Genomic DNA, 16,321 nt, shown 5'->3' with positions numbered 1-16,321 from the left:
GTCTCTATTTTTAGGCTTCGATCTTTGTCTCCATCTTTGGATTATCGGTCTATCTTCGTAACCTTTGGTCTTGCCTTTGGGCTTGGATAGCTTAGAGTTGTTTTGTAGCCAAGTCTCTACCAATGATTCAACAGTTATCATTACATTGGCTAGATTTTGGACACCTTTTCACTTCAACTTGTTCTTGGCCTATGGTTTGAGCCCATCCATGAAACAAAAAAGATCCTCTTCATTTTCAAGGTATGAAATCTAGATCATCAACTTTAAAAACTCTTGAACATACTTTTTCACTTTGCCCTATAAAGTGAGCCTGTGCTACTTAAACTATGTTTTGAACTTTTTCCAAGCTTAGACAACAGCACCTCCATAACTCGTATCATCACACTTATGTTTGTACCTCAATAATGCAATGTTAACCAAATACATTAAGGTTAGGCTTACCTTAATGGCATTATCTTTTATGCTCATGGCTCGAAAGTATTACTCCATTCTTTACGAGAAATTATCCATATTCTTTGCACACTTATCTTTATTATACTCTTTCGATTTAGGAACCTCCATTTGAGCCTTAGTTGTTATAGCTAGCATGCCATTCCCTATGGTTGCCTTGTATGCCATTAGCACCCCATTGAGCTCTTCCATCTCTTTGCACATTGCCTTCACTAAAGCCTTCAAGGCTTCATTCTTTTAGGTAAACATGTCGATGGGCTCGTTGAGGGCACTATGAAATCTTTTTTTTATCTCTTCTTTCATTTCTTTGAGCCTCTCTTTGATGTCCGATAATGTCACCTCCACCTTGGTTAGCGATCATCTAAAGTCAACATAATATCCCTTGAGCTTGCTTTCTTATTCCTTTTATGAGCTTGTTTTTTAACTTCTTGCTATTAGCTAACAACATCATTTTGAGATATCATTCTTTGAACGCCTTGAGTGTAATATGAAAATAACTTTCAAGTAAAACCTGCTCTGATATCAATTGCCACGGGTCTGAGACATGCCAACACTCCATACGATCTTAGGTTGGAAATCTCTTTATATTCCTAAGTAAGCCTAAAACATTCTACATAAGTGGGCACTCAAAACAATAACTAAAAAGTACTTAAAAGTATGAAAGGTTAAAAAATAAGAGAGATGTTGAAAATGTTGTAACTTATATTGTTCAAGTGTTTTTTTTATTTATATTTGAAGCCCTCATGAATTAATGACCATGATTGAATCAATCTAATGGCTATTACAGAGTCTAAGATTACAAAAAATTACATGAGATAAGAGTTTAAATTCTATAAAAAACAATTTCAGCCTAGTCAATTTTTAAATCCTTTTAGAAAGTTACTTAAGCAGTTAGGCCTACTTGAGTATTCAAAAGAGCCAGATCAAGTGGAGGAGTATCACGGTCTATATGGGCGTATTCAAGGCCCAGACATCACCAGTTGGATTAATCAAAAGGGCTTACGCTCTAGGCTCACAACTGGCATAAAAGGCACCCGTACAAGCTCTTCAGGCTAAGGAAATCACTTCAAAAAGGGCCTCAAGAGCACCAGACCTTGGTGCAAGTAGATAGGCTTCAGTAGGCCCAAGTCCTGAAGTAACCTTCTAGAAGGATTTGAAAGATTGACCAGGTTGGGATAGTTACTTGTAGAATTTGAACTCTTCAATCTAATCTCCTTATAATCTTAGACTCTGTAATAACCATTGGATGGATTTCTTGGCTATTGATTCATAAGGGCTTCAAATATAAATAGAGGGGTTTTTCACTTTCATTTGATGTACAAAAACAATTTAGTAGTGTAAGTTATAGTATTTTCAGCATCTCTCTTGTTTTTTAACTTTTAAATGCCTTTCAACTATTCTTTTGAGTGTCCATTCTTATAGAATATTTTAGACTTAGGCATAAAAGCAGGGGATTTCAAGCTTAAGGCCAAATGGAATATTGGCATAAGTCCTAGGCTCGTGACATCCACACCAAGGACAAGTTACGATAAATGCTTGTCTAAGCAATTGCCTGCACAAAGGACTAATGGTGCATATGGTTGTTAAGGCAACTTTTACACTAAAGATCAGTCAACATTGATCATGATTAAGGCATGTACCTATACCAATGACTAACATATGTTGATGGTGCTTGAGGCAAGTGGTCTCACCACGGGCCAATAAGTACCAATGGTGGTCAAGGAAACTCTCGCACAAGGATTAGCAAATGCCAATGATGGTCGAGGTAACTAATTACACAAAATATCAACTGGTGCTAATGATGGTTGAGGTAACTACCTGCCTCATAAACCGACTTATGCCAATGGTGGTTAAGGAAACTCTCACACCAAGGATCGACTTGTACTGATGGTGGTCAACGTAACTATTGTACCAAAGACCTATTTGTCATTGGTGGTCGAGACAACTACCTACACCAATAATCGATTAATGCCAATGGAGGTTCCCACAACTGCCTGCACCAAGGATCAGTTGGTGCTGATAGTGGTCAGGCAAGTGCCTATTCTATGGATTAGCTAGTTTCGATGGTTATGGGGTAAGTGTTCACACAAATAGCTCGACTGGTGTCGATGGTGATTGAGGCAACTCCCGAACCAAGGTCAACTAATGCCGATGGCGGTAGAGACAAATGCCCATACCGAAGACCAATTAGTGTCAATAATGGTCGAAACTGCTTGCATCGTAAACCAAATAGTCTTTCTTCAATGCAATGCTTATTCCATTTTTCCAAAAACATAATTTCTCAGTACAAATGCATACTAAATGATTGAAAGACAATGTTTTTACTTATTATTGAGTTTTAGAAAACATTTCTTTGGTAATATATACAACACTTTTGCCTTTCTCTTTTTTTATTACCAAATATTGGGATATTTTCCTCGTTGCCAAGAAAGCATGAAGTACCATTCTTTAGATATGACACATGTTTGTCGCTATTTTTGGTTTATTGCCAAACATTTGCATAATTTTCACAGCTGCCATTGAAGCATGAAGTACAATTATAAGCTTAAGAAATTCTCATTCTTATCTTTTTGGATCTTTTCTAATCAACCCATTACAAAAAGTATAAAACTGAAGCAAGGATTAACTTTGAAAAAGCCAAGTTGGTTAAATCAATCTTCATAGTTTAGACACCTTAATATTTTTTGGAGTTTCTTCGACATAAAAAAATAGACATTCGATTGTAGGTTGGGCTTAATTGTGAAACTTTAGACCTAACAAAAATTTTTTAATTTTAATTTTATTGTTTTAAAAAAAGTAAAAAAAAAAAAGGGAAATAAAAAAACAGAGAATTGGCGATTTGATCTCAGAGTTGATTATGGATGAATCTTTAGGCTTAATTCATGCAATTGTTGCAAAATCAAATAAAATCATACAATTAATCACAGATTAAAATCAAATCACATTCTAGATTACATCAATTTATTTTTCAGAATTAAAAGGATTCGATTCCTATAAATGAACAAAAACTACACACAGAGAGAGGGATAAAAAGATTATATAGAAACTTTTGAGAAAAAAAATAAAAGGAAAATCATTTAGAAAAAAAATACAATTTATGGCAGTAGGTTTTATTTTTTTGAATTTTTTTGTAAAATTTGGAATAGTGAAGATTTATTCTAATAAGCCACATAACCCAACCGTTTAGTCAAGCCAACTTCAGGTTTATTTTATTTTATTTTATTTAGTTATTTTATTTATTTATTTATTTGATTATCTATTATTCTTTAAATATATTTTTATAAAAACATAATTAAATAGAAACTTTACCAATAAATTGGAAGGTTTTTTTTTTTTTAAATAGAATTTTACCAACATATTGAAAAATTAGATAGCAATCACTTATTTTTAAATAAGGCTTTACTAACATATTGAAAAATCTTATAAACTTTTTTTATTTCCAAAAAATAAAAATAAAAGGCCTAACCAACAAATTGAAGGACTAATATTTTATTTTCAAAATAAAGTTTTACCAACATATTGGAAAGTCTTATAATTTCTTTTAAAAAATCAAGTTTTAAAAACTAATAATAAAATAATATTTTTTATCTTTTTGCATAAAGTCTTACCAATAGATTGGAGGATAATTTTTAATAGAAAGTATTACTAATAAATTAGAGGATATTTCTGACTATAAATCAGGTTTATAGGTATTTATTTTTGAAAGCAAAATTAAGTGAATCCGATAATATAGCCGTTTCAAAGTGTGACAAATAGTCTTATTGAATATTTTTGATGTGATAAAATATTCTTAAATTATTACTAACATATTAGAGTAATTAAAGAAAATTTTTTAATATTAAATTGTTTAGTAAATTTTAAATATATTTTAAGGCTTAGATAACTTAAAATTAGATCGATACCATCTTTGGGATAGGTGATGTGAAAGTGTTATAACCTTTCTCACGTATAACTATACTTTCAGACTTAAAATTTGGTTTCGTGGACTAAAATTTATTATTTAAAAATACTTAAGTTAATCTTGGGACTCCTTTGTAAATGAGATAGATTTAGTTAGGTAACTAATCATACCTAAGTAAAAAAGATTGATGATAACTCCTAAAGTTTATGTCTAACAATAAGTCTATGGATCTATATGTTATGACAATTTGGTGAATCCACTAGGGACAGCAAGGGTAAAGTCAATAAATGATTTCTTGTTATCCAAGCTTAACTAATTTAAGATTTTTTTCCCTTGTTTGTATTTTATTTATTTATTTATTTTATATCTATCATTCATTTATACATGTATAACATAAGCACTACACTCGAGTTTCATCTCTTAAAATAGAGTAAAGTGCCTATGTCTTTGTGAGGTTTCATGTCTTGCAAGAGCTAACGAAACACTCTCACTTATATTAAACTTTTTCTATTTATAGCCTATAATGGGTGAAGATTAGGGTGCCTTACTAATGTATAATAGACGATGATGTACAAAACAATTTGAGAACCTTTAAAGTGTCAAACCTTCAAACCCAGCATGTAAATAAACTCTAAGGATCAAAACCTAAGTTAGAGCCATACCTTTTTCTTTGCTAGAAAAACCAAAATTGGACACATGATGGGATATTTATTATTTTGCTTGTAAAGTTATAAATTGTTCCTTGTATCTTAAATGTGCATACTAACCATTTATATTGTTTCTTATATATATCATGTTTACTAACCCTTTTTCTTTTATTGTATATGCATGCATTCATATCATTAAATCCCTCATATTGCATTCATGCATTATGTGTTCATTCATGCATTATTTCATTTAACTTTTTCATATATTAAAAGATGTGAATACTTAATTGTAAATTAAAGAGTAATTTATTTCTTTTAGTTTTTTACATAGTTGTGAATATGAATTTTTATTTTGACTATGTATTACATACATTCATCCACGTAAATATAATTGTATGTACATTACTCTATTTGTTTTGGGCAATTATAACCTTTCCTATTTTGTATATAGCTGTGAATATGAATTCTTACTATGCATTACTTACATGTATTTGCATATATATACATCTATGTAAACATTTTTATATGCGTATTATTTCATTTGTTTAGGAAAAAAATTGCCTTTTCAATTTTGTACATAGTTTTGGATATGAATTTTTGTTTTCATCTATGTATTGTTTGCATGTATTTGCGTATAAATCCATGTGAACATCTTTGTATGTACGTTATTTCATTTGTCTGAAAAAAATCTTTGCCATTTCAATTTTGTACATAATTTTGAATATGAATTCTTGTTGTTACTATGTATTACATACATGTATTTATATATACATTTTTATATGTTTGGGATAATTTTTTTTAACATGAATTCATGTTTTTCATTATGATTTGCATGCAGGTATTTGTGTGTTTTTTTTCATCCATGTGAACAATTTGACAATAAAAACCCATATGATTTCTTTCTATAATAGAAAATTATTTTTTGTAAAAAAAAATTACAAAAATAATCTTAAGAGAACTGGTGAACTATTAATAATGAACATACACAGTTATTTCACTTACCATTTCATACTCTAATTCAGTTGAATACCATCCCACTGAAAGCCTAACTTTTCAAGTCCAATAATCCTAATTTTTACTTGACAAAGAAGTATTTCGAAGTCAATGATCTTTATTAAGGCTATGAGCAATAAAGTTTGAAAATTTTTGTTTGAAAAGTTCTTTGTAAGCCAATGCATGAGGCTTTCTCTTAAAAATTTTAGATTTTGGCAATTTGATAAGTGTCGAAACTATTCCAAACACATCACTACCCATGTTTCTTTACAAAGCTTAACCTTTCCAATTTCTTCCTTGGGGTAGAATTACTGAAAAGATCACATCACTACAATATCCTTGTTTGATATCTTGATTTATGCAACATTCCATTTTTTTTTTCTTTTGTTGCCTACTTCTGGGGCAAATTTATCAAAAAGCCTAAATTATCCAATTTTTTCAATATCATTTCTTCTTAATGGTATTGATTTCATCTCATGATATGGGTTGTGAAAATGAAGATTGTTACATCGAGACTTCATTTGATGTAATAAGATGATTCTTAGATATTAAGTTGTAAAAAAAATGGGGGGAAAAGAGAGAAAAAAGAGAGCAAAAGAAAATTGAAAAAGAATTCATTGTAACATTATGCATATGAGATATTCAAAAGATTCTAAAATCAAAGAAAATATATACTTATGAGAATTGCTTTTTAATAAAGATATCCATATCTGATATGATCAATAGTCATATTTCTTTCACAAAAAGAAAATATCTATTTACTATCCCTTTTGAGCTTATTGAATACTTTTTTAAGAAATCTCAACCGTGGATCACCCTCCACACATGAGGCAAGTATGAAAAGGGATCTATTTGAGAAAGTAATAGATCCAAGGCTAAGGATAAGAAAAGAATGCTTACAGTCAAAAGGCAAGCTTCAAAATTTTGGGTAATTTGTCAAGATATGGAAACATGAAGAAAAAAATAAAATGAAAAAAAAAAGATGAAAATGTATGTTCTGAGAAGTGAAAAAGACAAATGTTTTTTAAAAGATAAATAATCTTTGGTTTGATTACTCTTAAACACATTTTTAGGCCTATTTATCTTTTCTTTCAAAACTTTAAACCCTAGCCTACATTACGTTTTTGAAAAAGTTCATTTTGATCAAGTGTGGATATCTAAATTGAAAAGCTTTTTTTTAGAAAATCACCATCACTTTTGGATTTTAGATGAATTTTGAGTTTTCAAATGCATGATGGAATAATGAAAAAAAAGAAAAAAATTGAATGAAGCTTTAGGGTGAAAACCTGAAAGGGTGGTCTAGAGTAAGTTTGAAAGCAACTTAAGCAAGTTCATTAGAAAAAGTGATTTTGAAAGAACTAATGAACAATTAAGACCTTTGAAAAATTCAAGAAGATAAACCCCAATCTAAAGATTTGTTTTAAAATTTGAGCTTTACTTTCTTTCTTAGAAATTTTGAACCTATCACAGTCAGTCTTAACATTTATTAAAATGTCTCATATCGAGAACCTAATAGAGTGCCAAAATGAATTGTGTTTTAAAAAGAATCATCTTTCAAATTTAAATTTTCATTTTTGAGCGTAGATGAACAAATATTGATTTTTTTTCTTATTCAAAGACAAAGTTTTTCTTAGTACTTGAAATCCTAATATGCCAAACCATTTCATTCTTTTGGAAAAACCAAGATTCCCCTAATTCATTTTAGGTAGTAATCACCAACTTTTAAAAGATCTAAATGGCATGCGTTGATATATTTTGGTCATGGAAAAGTGATATGTGGGATAATTTTTTAAGACAATTGGTTGTCATTCTTTTGGGAATTTTTGAAAATTTTTAAATTTGAAGTGTTGTATATATGAATTTTGATGGATGGAAGAAAAATTATTTTCAAATCAATATGACAAGAGTGACTTTTCTGGGGTAACAAAAAAGCTTGGTTTTTATAATTGTTTTTACACTATTTGGTAAATATACAAGTCCTTGCACCTGCATAATTGTTTGGATATGCGTGTGTATTATTTCAAGGAATTTGTAATTTATATTATTGATTGGATCATGCATCTGCATTATTTCGTTAATATTTAAACCATTACTTCGAATTTTGCATTTGTATCATTATTTGTTTGCACCATGCATTTGTGTTATTTGGTGAGTATTTAAATTATTATTTGAACATTGCATTTGTATCATGGTTAGGGCTTACATTCACATCATATAGTGAATATTTGAATCAAGGTATGGCATCTGCATTATTGTTTAGGATATACATTTACATTATTTGCATAATTTTAAAGGCATCTATATTATATCATGGCATTTATTTTATACAAGATTTTGACTTTATTAGGAGAAAATGTTTAACTTTTGAATCTTCAAATGAAGAAGATCTTTTATAATGAGATTTTATTCTGGCAAGAAAAACTTTTCAAAATTTTGAAGTTATAAAGCATTTCTTTAAAGGAGTTTTCCAAATGAGAATTTTTGAAAATTTGAATACAAAACTCTAAAATTTTTTCGAATGAGAATCTTTGAATGTGAAGCCATAAAGTTTGTGAAAAAAACCTTCAAAACTTTGAATGTGAATCTCTAAATTTTTTAATGTAAATCTTTGAAACTTTGAATGTGCATTTCTAATTTTTCAAATGTGAATCATTGAAATTTTAAATGTGAATCTCTAATTTTTTGAATGTAAGTCTTTGAAGTTTTGAATATGAATCTCTAAAACTTTTTGAAAGTAAATCTTTGAAATTTTAGATGGAAATTCTTAAAATTTTTTTAATGTGAATTTTTAAAATTTTGGATGTAAAATACTAAAATTTTTTGGATAAGAATCTTTAAAATTTTCAATGTGAATTTCTAAGTTGTTCGAATAAAAATCTTTAACTTTTGAATGTGAATCTCTAAAATTTTTTTAATATAAATTTGGATGTGAAACCTTGAAATTTTTTGAATTAGAATTTTTAAATTTTGGTTGTAAACCGTGAAATCTTTGATGTAAATCCCTAAAATTTTCAAACATAAAACCTTAAATTTTGGTTGTCAATCACTAAAAGCATCTTTCGAATGTGAATCTTTGATTCTTGTATGTGAATTATAGTTTGTGAATCTTCACTGTGATGAAAATTCTTACTAACTTGAATCTCTTGCGAATATTTAAATTATTGTGAATTTGAAAGTCTTGTGAAACTTGAGCTCTTTAGAATTTGAAAAGTTAGAGAATCTTATAATTTTTGTGAATTTGAATTCTTCTGAGTCTTTAAATTCTTACGAATATAAATTCTTGTAAATTTTTTAGTTCTTGCAAAACTGAATTTCTTGCAAATATGAAAATTCCTGCGAATCTTTCATTCATACAAACAAGAAAATTTTTACGAACTTGAAAACCTTACGAATCTAAAAGCTCAGTGAAATTTGAAATCTTCGTAAATCTTGAACTTTTACGAATTTGAAACCTTTGCGAACTTTGGAATTTTACTAATCTGGCATCTTTGTGAATATGAAACCTCTCAAAATCTTGAGTCATTTATGAACTTTTGAAATTCTTATGAAATTTGAAATTTTTGCAAATCTAAAAACTTTTGCGAATCTTGAATCTTTGTGAATTTTGAAATCATTTTCAATTTTTTACGAATCTTGGAGTCTTAGAATCATTTAATTTTTGTTATAGAATCTTGTGAATCTTTGAAGTTTTGTGATGAACCTTTAAATTTCCAAATTGTGAATATTTGGATTTCAAGTTAAAAATTTTCAGTTTTTCTGGACTCGAACAAAATGGACGATGAGAATATTTTTCAAATTTAAAAATTGTGAAGGCCTTTATTTTAGAGGATCTTTTTTCTTGAAGATATCTGAAGATGATCTATAAGACCTCCAAGCATAATTTTTAAAAAATTTGTAGATCATTTATCTCATATCTTTATTTAGGCTCATACCTAATCATTTTTAACCTCGGCTTAGTCCAGGTTATTTTTTTTACTTGTAGTTCAGTCTTTGTCACTTTTTTTTTATCTTAGCTCAGTCTAGGTTATTTATTTTTTTGACTTACAGTTCAATCTCGATCATTTATTTTCAATCTCGACTCAGTTTAGGTTATTTATTTTTTTGACTTGCAGTTTAGCTTTTTCTGACTTGTGGTTTAGTCTTAGTCACTTATTTTCGACTTCGGATCAATCTAGGTTTATTTTTCTAACTTTGCGATTTAGTCCTAGTTACTTATTTTAAAGTTGTTTAGCCTCTAAATAGAAGAGCTCATTTCTTATTTTAAAGTCATTTTGTCTCTATTTAGAAAAGTCCATTTCCTATTTTAAACTCATTGTCTCTATATAGATGAGCCCATTTATTATTTTAAAGTCATTTTACCTCTATTTAAAATAGCTCATTTATTATTTTAATGTTGTTTAGCCTCTATATAGAGGAATCCATTTCTTATTTTAAAGTCGTTTAGCCTCTAAATATATAAGGTCATTTCCTATTTTAAAGTTGTTTAGCTTCTGTTTAGAATAGATCATTTCTTAATTCATTTAAAAAAAAATTTACATTCATCTGTTTAAAGGATCCTTGAGTTAAACTAGACACCATGGTTGTTTATGTTTTTGCACAATTTTTATTTCACAGAAACTGTGCAAAAAAAGGTAGCTATAGACACCTAATTCTATCTGAAAGTTTTTCTAATATAAAAAAAAGGATATTCAATTGTAGATTGAACCCAATTGTGAAATTTTGGGCCTAACAGGAATTTTTTAATTTTAATTTAATTTAATTTTAATTTTATTGTTTAAAAAAGGTTAAAAGTAAAAAAAAAAAAAAAAGAATGGAAATCAGCAAACAAGAAATTAGGGATTTGATCTCAAAGATGATTATGGATGAATCTTTGGGCTTAATTCATGCAATCATTGCAAAATCAAATAAAATCATACAATTAATCATATATTAGAATCAAATCACATTCCAGATTATGTCAATTTATTTTTTAGAATTAAAAGGATTCAATCCTTATAAATGAACATAAACCACACACAGAGGGAGGGAGAAAAATATTATATAAAAACTCTTGAGAAAAAAATGAGAAGAAAATCATTCAGAAAAAAAAATATACAATTTTTTACAGTAAGTTTTTTTTTTTAGAATTCTTTACAGAATCTGGAATTATGATGATTTATTCTTTGTAGAATATTGGCCTAGTGGCTTAATCGAGTCGACTTTAAGTTTTTTTATTTTATTTATTTATTTATTTGATTATCCATTATTTTTTAAATATATTTTTATAAAAACATATTTAAATAAAAGCCTTACCAACAGATTGAAAAACTTTATAACATTTTTTTTATTTCAAGAAAATAAAAATAAAAGCATTACCAATAGATTAAATGGTCAATATTTTATTTCCAAAATAAAGTTTTACCAATATATTGGAAAGCATTATAATTTTTTTTAAAAATCAAATTTAAAAAAATAAAAAAATAAAATTTTTTTATCTTTTTGCATAAAACCTTTCCAAAAGATTAGAGGATAATTTTTAACAGAAAGTCTTATCAATAGATTGTAAGATATTTCTAACTATAAACCTAGTTTATAAATATTTATTTTTAGAAGCAAAATTAAGTGAATCTGATAAAGGAGCCTTTTCAAGATAAATAGTCTCCTTGAATACTCTTGAGGTGAAAAAATATTATTAAATTATTGTCAACATATTGGAGTAATTTAAGAAAAATTTTTAATATTAAATTATTTGGTAAATTTTAAATATATTTTAAGGCTTGGATAACTTGAAGTCAAACTGGTACCATCTTTTAGATGTGTGTTGTGAGAATGCTATAATTTTTTTCACGTATAATCATACTCTTGGACCTAAATTTTGGTTTCATGGATTATAATCTACTATTTAAATATGCCTAAGTTAATTTTTGGACTCCTCTTTAAATGGAACAAATTCAGTATAGTGATCAATCACACCTAAATAAAAAAAAATTTGTGGCGACTTCTAAATTTTATGTCTAATGATGAGTCTATGGATCTATATTTTATAACCCATAGGTTTATCTTTGTATTCCTAATTTTTTTTCTCCATTATGTATCCTACAAGATATATACCTTACTATTAATTGGTTGAAACTATGCAATAACTAGGGTTATTTTGCAATCACATATTTCACTATCAGATTTGGGTAAGATCCTTAAGTTCCTCATTGTCACACACAAGAAAAGATTCATAATTTTTTTTTCGACATGCTTTTTAACCTACATGTAGAAAATATGCTTCTTTTACTAATGACAATTACAAAGGGCCTATCTTGCTAGGCCATAATTCTAAGTCTTGCACCCAACCCTAATGTAACCTGCTACTGTTATAAAGGATAGTTGACTTGATGATAGGAATATATTGTTTAGTTTGATCATTTTTATTCGAAACAATCAATAAAAAAGGTACAACCAAATATTATACTTATTTTTCTATTTTAATGCTTTATGAGTTAGTAAAGTAAAAATCCTTTGTCCTTTGTTGTGGGAAATATTCAAAATATGTTCCTTGGGAGTCTGTTAGGTTGTGCCAAAAAGCCAGTGTGGATATTCATACTACTTGCAAAGGAATGACATGTAAGGCTTACTTTATTGTTTGGAATTTAGTTGGAGTTTGAATCTATTCGTGTATCTTCTTTGGGACCAGCATGCTATAAATGTACTATGAATGTACAATATTTCTTTCCTAGATTGTAAATGATGACCAATGTAATTTCTTTCTTTTCCCTAAAAAATATTTGCAAGAATAACTATGTAAATACTTTGCATATCCTTCAATTCATCAATTGATCTTAGAATAATTCTAATTCTTCCTATCCAAAAGTCTTTGTTTTCATTGGAGTTGTATAACATGTTGCAAGGTGGAGAAATTGCCATGAACATTCTCAGCAAAAGCGATGTACTTTTAAGATTGATGCCTTGAGTGTTCGTTTATCATATCAAAGATAAACTAAAGTAAAGAGTAACACTTTTAATTTATTTTTTTTTTAGTAATTTTAGTAAACCCTTCACTGCTGGTGTAAATAAGGCAATTCTTTCATCTTTATTACGATGTGTTGCATGAATTGTTTGTAATATAGTCTTATCTGATAAATAAAATTATTTATTGAAACTTAAAGGAAAGCTATATATATCTTGGATATATATATATATATATGAAATTTTTAAATACAACACTATGACACAATATAAATCGTTATGAGTGGGATTGCTCTAGTCAAAATAGTTGAATATTCTTATTTTTATTATTTTTATTATTTTTCTTATAGCTGGTTATTTATGCTATTTTTGTTATATTTGTTACAAAGTTGGTTACACAATCGCAATTGGGATGTTAAAAGGGGTTAGATGTTAAAATGTATGTGTGTAGAATCAAATATGTTACAAGACATAGGTGTGGGCAATCACAATTATATCAAATGTTGATTAAGGATGATGAAAGTAGTTCTAATGAGAAAGAGGATTTCTATGACTATATTGAAACTTTGGAACCTGGGAGTGTTAAAAAGGAAAAGGACCAATAATGGTTATGTGGGTAGATTCAGGCAGCACACCTAGGAAGATTAAAAAGCAAGCAGTGGTTATGCGAGTAGGTTCAGGTAGCACACATAACTTTTTAAGTCAAGTTGTGTAAAAGAAGTTGAAGTGTAATACTTCAGTTGTTGGGGGAATAGCTATCACTATGGCAAATGGATCATAACTTGTAGCTAAGGATATTTGTAAGGGCTTAAGGTGGGAGACTCATAACTTGATACAACACATTGACTTTTTAGTCCTACTTTTAAAAAGATGTGATGCCTTCTTAGAGGTATAATGGTTGCAATCCATAGGCCCAATCATATGGGATTTTAATGTACTCACCATGCAGTTTGTTATGGTTAACATGTGGGTGACTATCTGAGGGCTACGAGCAACTCAAGTACAATTGGCAAGTAAGAAGTAAATGGCTAAACTTACATATCTAACAAAATTGGTGGTTAATTTTAGTCACTGGCATTAGGTTGGAATCTAATCAATAGATGGAACATAAAAAATGAAGGTTTCTATTATCCATAATGACTTGAAACAATTATTAAGCCAGTATTCAAAAGTTTTTGAAATAGTTATTGAGTTACCATTTTCAAGACCTTAGGATCATAAGATACCCTTTTAAGATGAATCTCAAATAGTCAATATCAGACTTTCTAGGTATCTTATGGTTAAAAAAAATGAGATAAAAAAAATGGTTGTTAAGATGAATAAAGCTAGTATTATAAGGGACGATACTAGCCCATTTAATTCATCGATTATGTTTGGTTAAAAAGAAAGATGGATCATGGTGTCTCTGCATTGATTATAGAAAACTTAACAAAATAGTATTAAAAGATAAGTTTCCTATTCCTTTGGTAAATGAGCTATTGATAAATTAGTGAGTGCTTATTAGTTTTTGAAGCTGGATATTAGATCTAGATATCACCGAATCAGATTGGATCTTGCTGACATCTATAAGATAGCTTTTAAGACATTCCAAAAATACTGTGAGTTCTTAGTGACGCATTATGGGTTAAGAAATACCTTTCCACTGTTCAAAGTTTAATGAACTATATATTTCTACCTTTTTTCTTAGGAAATATGTCTTGTTATTTTTTGATGATATTTTAATTTATTCATCAAATTGGGTTGATCATTTAAACCATTTACAACAAGTATTTAAAGTTTTGTTATCACAGTAGTTGTATGTCAAATTGTCTAAATGTGACTTTAAGGTCTTTAAGAGTGAATGTTTAGGGCATGTAATCGTGGAAGGGTGTTGAAATAGATAGCAAGAAGATTAAGTGTACAATGGCCACTACTTAAAAGTATAAAGAAGTTGAGGGAATTTTTAAGGTTGACTACTATTACTATCGGTTTATACAAGGCTATGGTAATATTGTAAAACATTTTAATGACTTTTGAAGAAGAATGCCTTTCATTAGATAAAGCAGCCACCATGGCTTTTGAAAAGTTAAAGCAGCCCATGATATCAGCTCTTGTACTGGCTTTACCAGATTTCAACTCCACTTTTGTCATTGAATTTGATGCTCCTAATTGTCACATTAGTGTCATTTTAAGTAAAAAAAGTTAACTAATATCCTATTTTACTAAGGATTTATCCACTACACATCTCACACTGTCTGTGTATAAAAGAAAGATGTTGGCAAATTGGCAGCTCTTAAAAAATGGAGTGCTTATTTGATGCATTTCTAAATCAAAACACATCATGAGTCTTAAATTTTTGCTTAATTAGAAAACCTACACTCCAGCTCAACAACTTTGGGTATTGAAGATGATAGGATTTGACTACAAATTAGTTTTAAGGAAAAGACCATCTAATGGTGCTGTTGATGCCTTATCCAAAGTTTTTGCAACCAGTCTATATGCTATTTCTTTTATCGACACTGAATCGATAACAAGGATTTAAGAATCCTGACTTAAGGACCCATCATTTATCCACTTACTATATAAGATCAGAGTAATCCTACTTATTTTCTATAATATTCTTAACAAGCAGGATAATTAAGAAGGAAAGCTAAGTAAATGATGGGGGTTTATGCGAAATTAAAAAGAGATTTACTATAGTATTTCTATGGTTTAGTAGTAAAAAGACATTCTGGTATGAAATCTACAATGAGAAGGTTAACTAGTGTTGTCTATTAGAAAGGTTTGAAATGAGTTATTAGGCAATTTGTACAAGAATGCTTTACATGTTAATTAAACAAATGATAATAGTGCTTATCCCAGACTACTGCAAACACTAACAAGATTTGGTTTGTTATGTCCATAAACTTTATTAAGGGTTTTCAAAAGGCCGTTGGTAAAGATATGATTATGGTTGTTGTTGATCACCTTAGCAAGTATGCTTATTTCATATTGCTTTCTCACCTTTTTACTACCATCATAGTAGCCCAAGCATATTTGGACATTATGTACAAACTTCATAAGGTACTAGACGTGATTGTATCAAACAAGGATAAGGTTTTTACTAGCTTGTTTTGGAAAAAGTTATTAAAGTTGCCTGATATTGAATTAAAATTCTTTACTGCATATGACCCTTAAATCGACGACCAAACTAAGGTTGTCAATTGATGTTTGGAAACCTATTTATAGTGTATGTTAGAGGAGACACCGAATCAGTGGGCCAAATGGATTCCTTTAGCTTAATGGTGGTATAATATAAGTTTCCATTCCTCGACAAAGCACACTGCTTATCAAATTGTATATGAGCAATTTGCTCCAACGCACAGGCAATACCTTTCTAGTGATTCGAAGGTGGAGGTGGTTAACAAGAGCTTGC

At 29.0% G+C, this 16,321-nt stretch overlaps 1 pseudogene; it reads right to left on the bottom strand.

Moving 5' to 3' along the window:
- LOC111293349 (two-pore potassium channel 3-like) overlaps positions 1–16,321 on the bottom strand; it is a 41,915-nt pseudogene that overhangs the window by 23,585 nt on the left and 2,009 nt on the right.

The sequence above is a fragment of the Durio zibethinus genome, chromosome 10, assembly GCF_047325235.1.
Source record: "Durio zibethinus cultivar Kanyao isolate XHJ-2024 chromosome 10, ASM4732523v1, whole genome shotgun sequence".
Classification (NCBI taxonomy): domain Eukaryota; kingdom Viridiplantae; phylum Streptophyta; class Magnoliopsida; order Malvales; family Malvaceae; genus Durio; species Durio zibethinus.
This window is presented reverse-complemented; position numbering and strand designations above follow the sequence as displayed.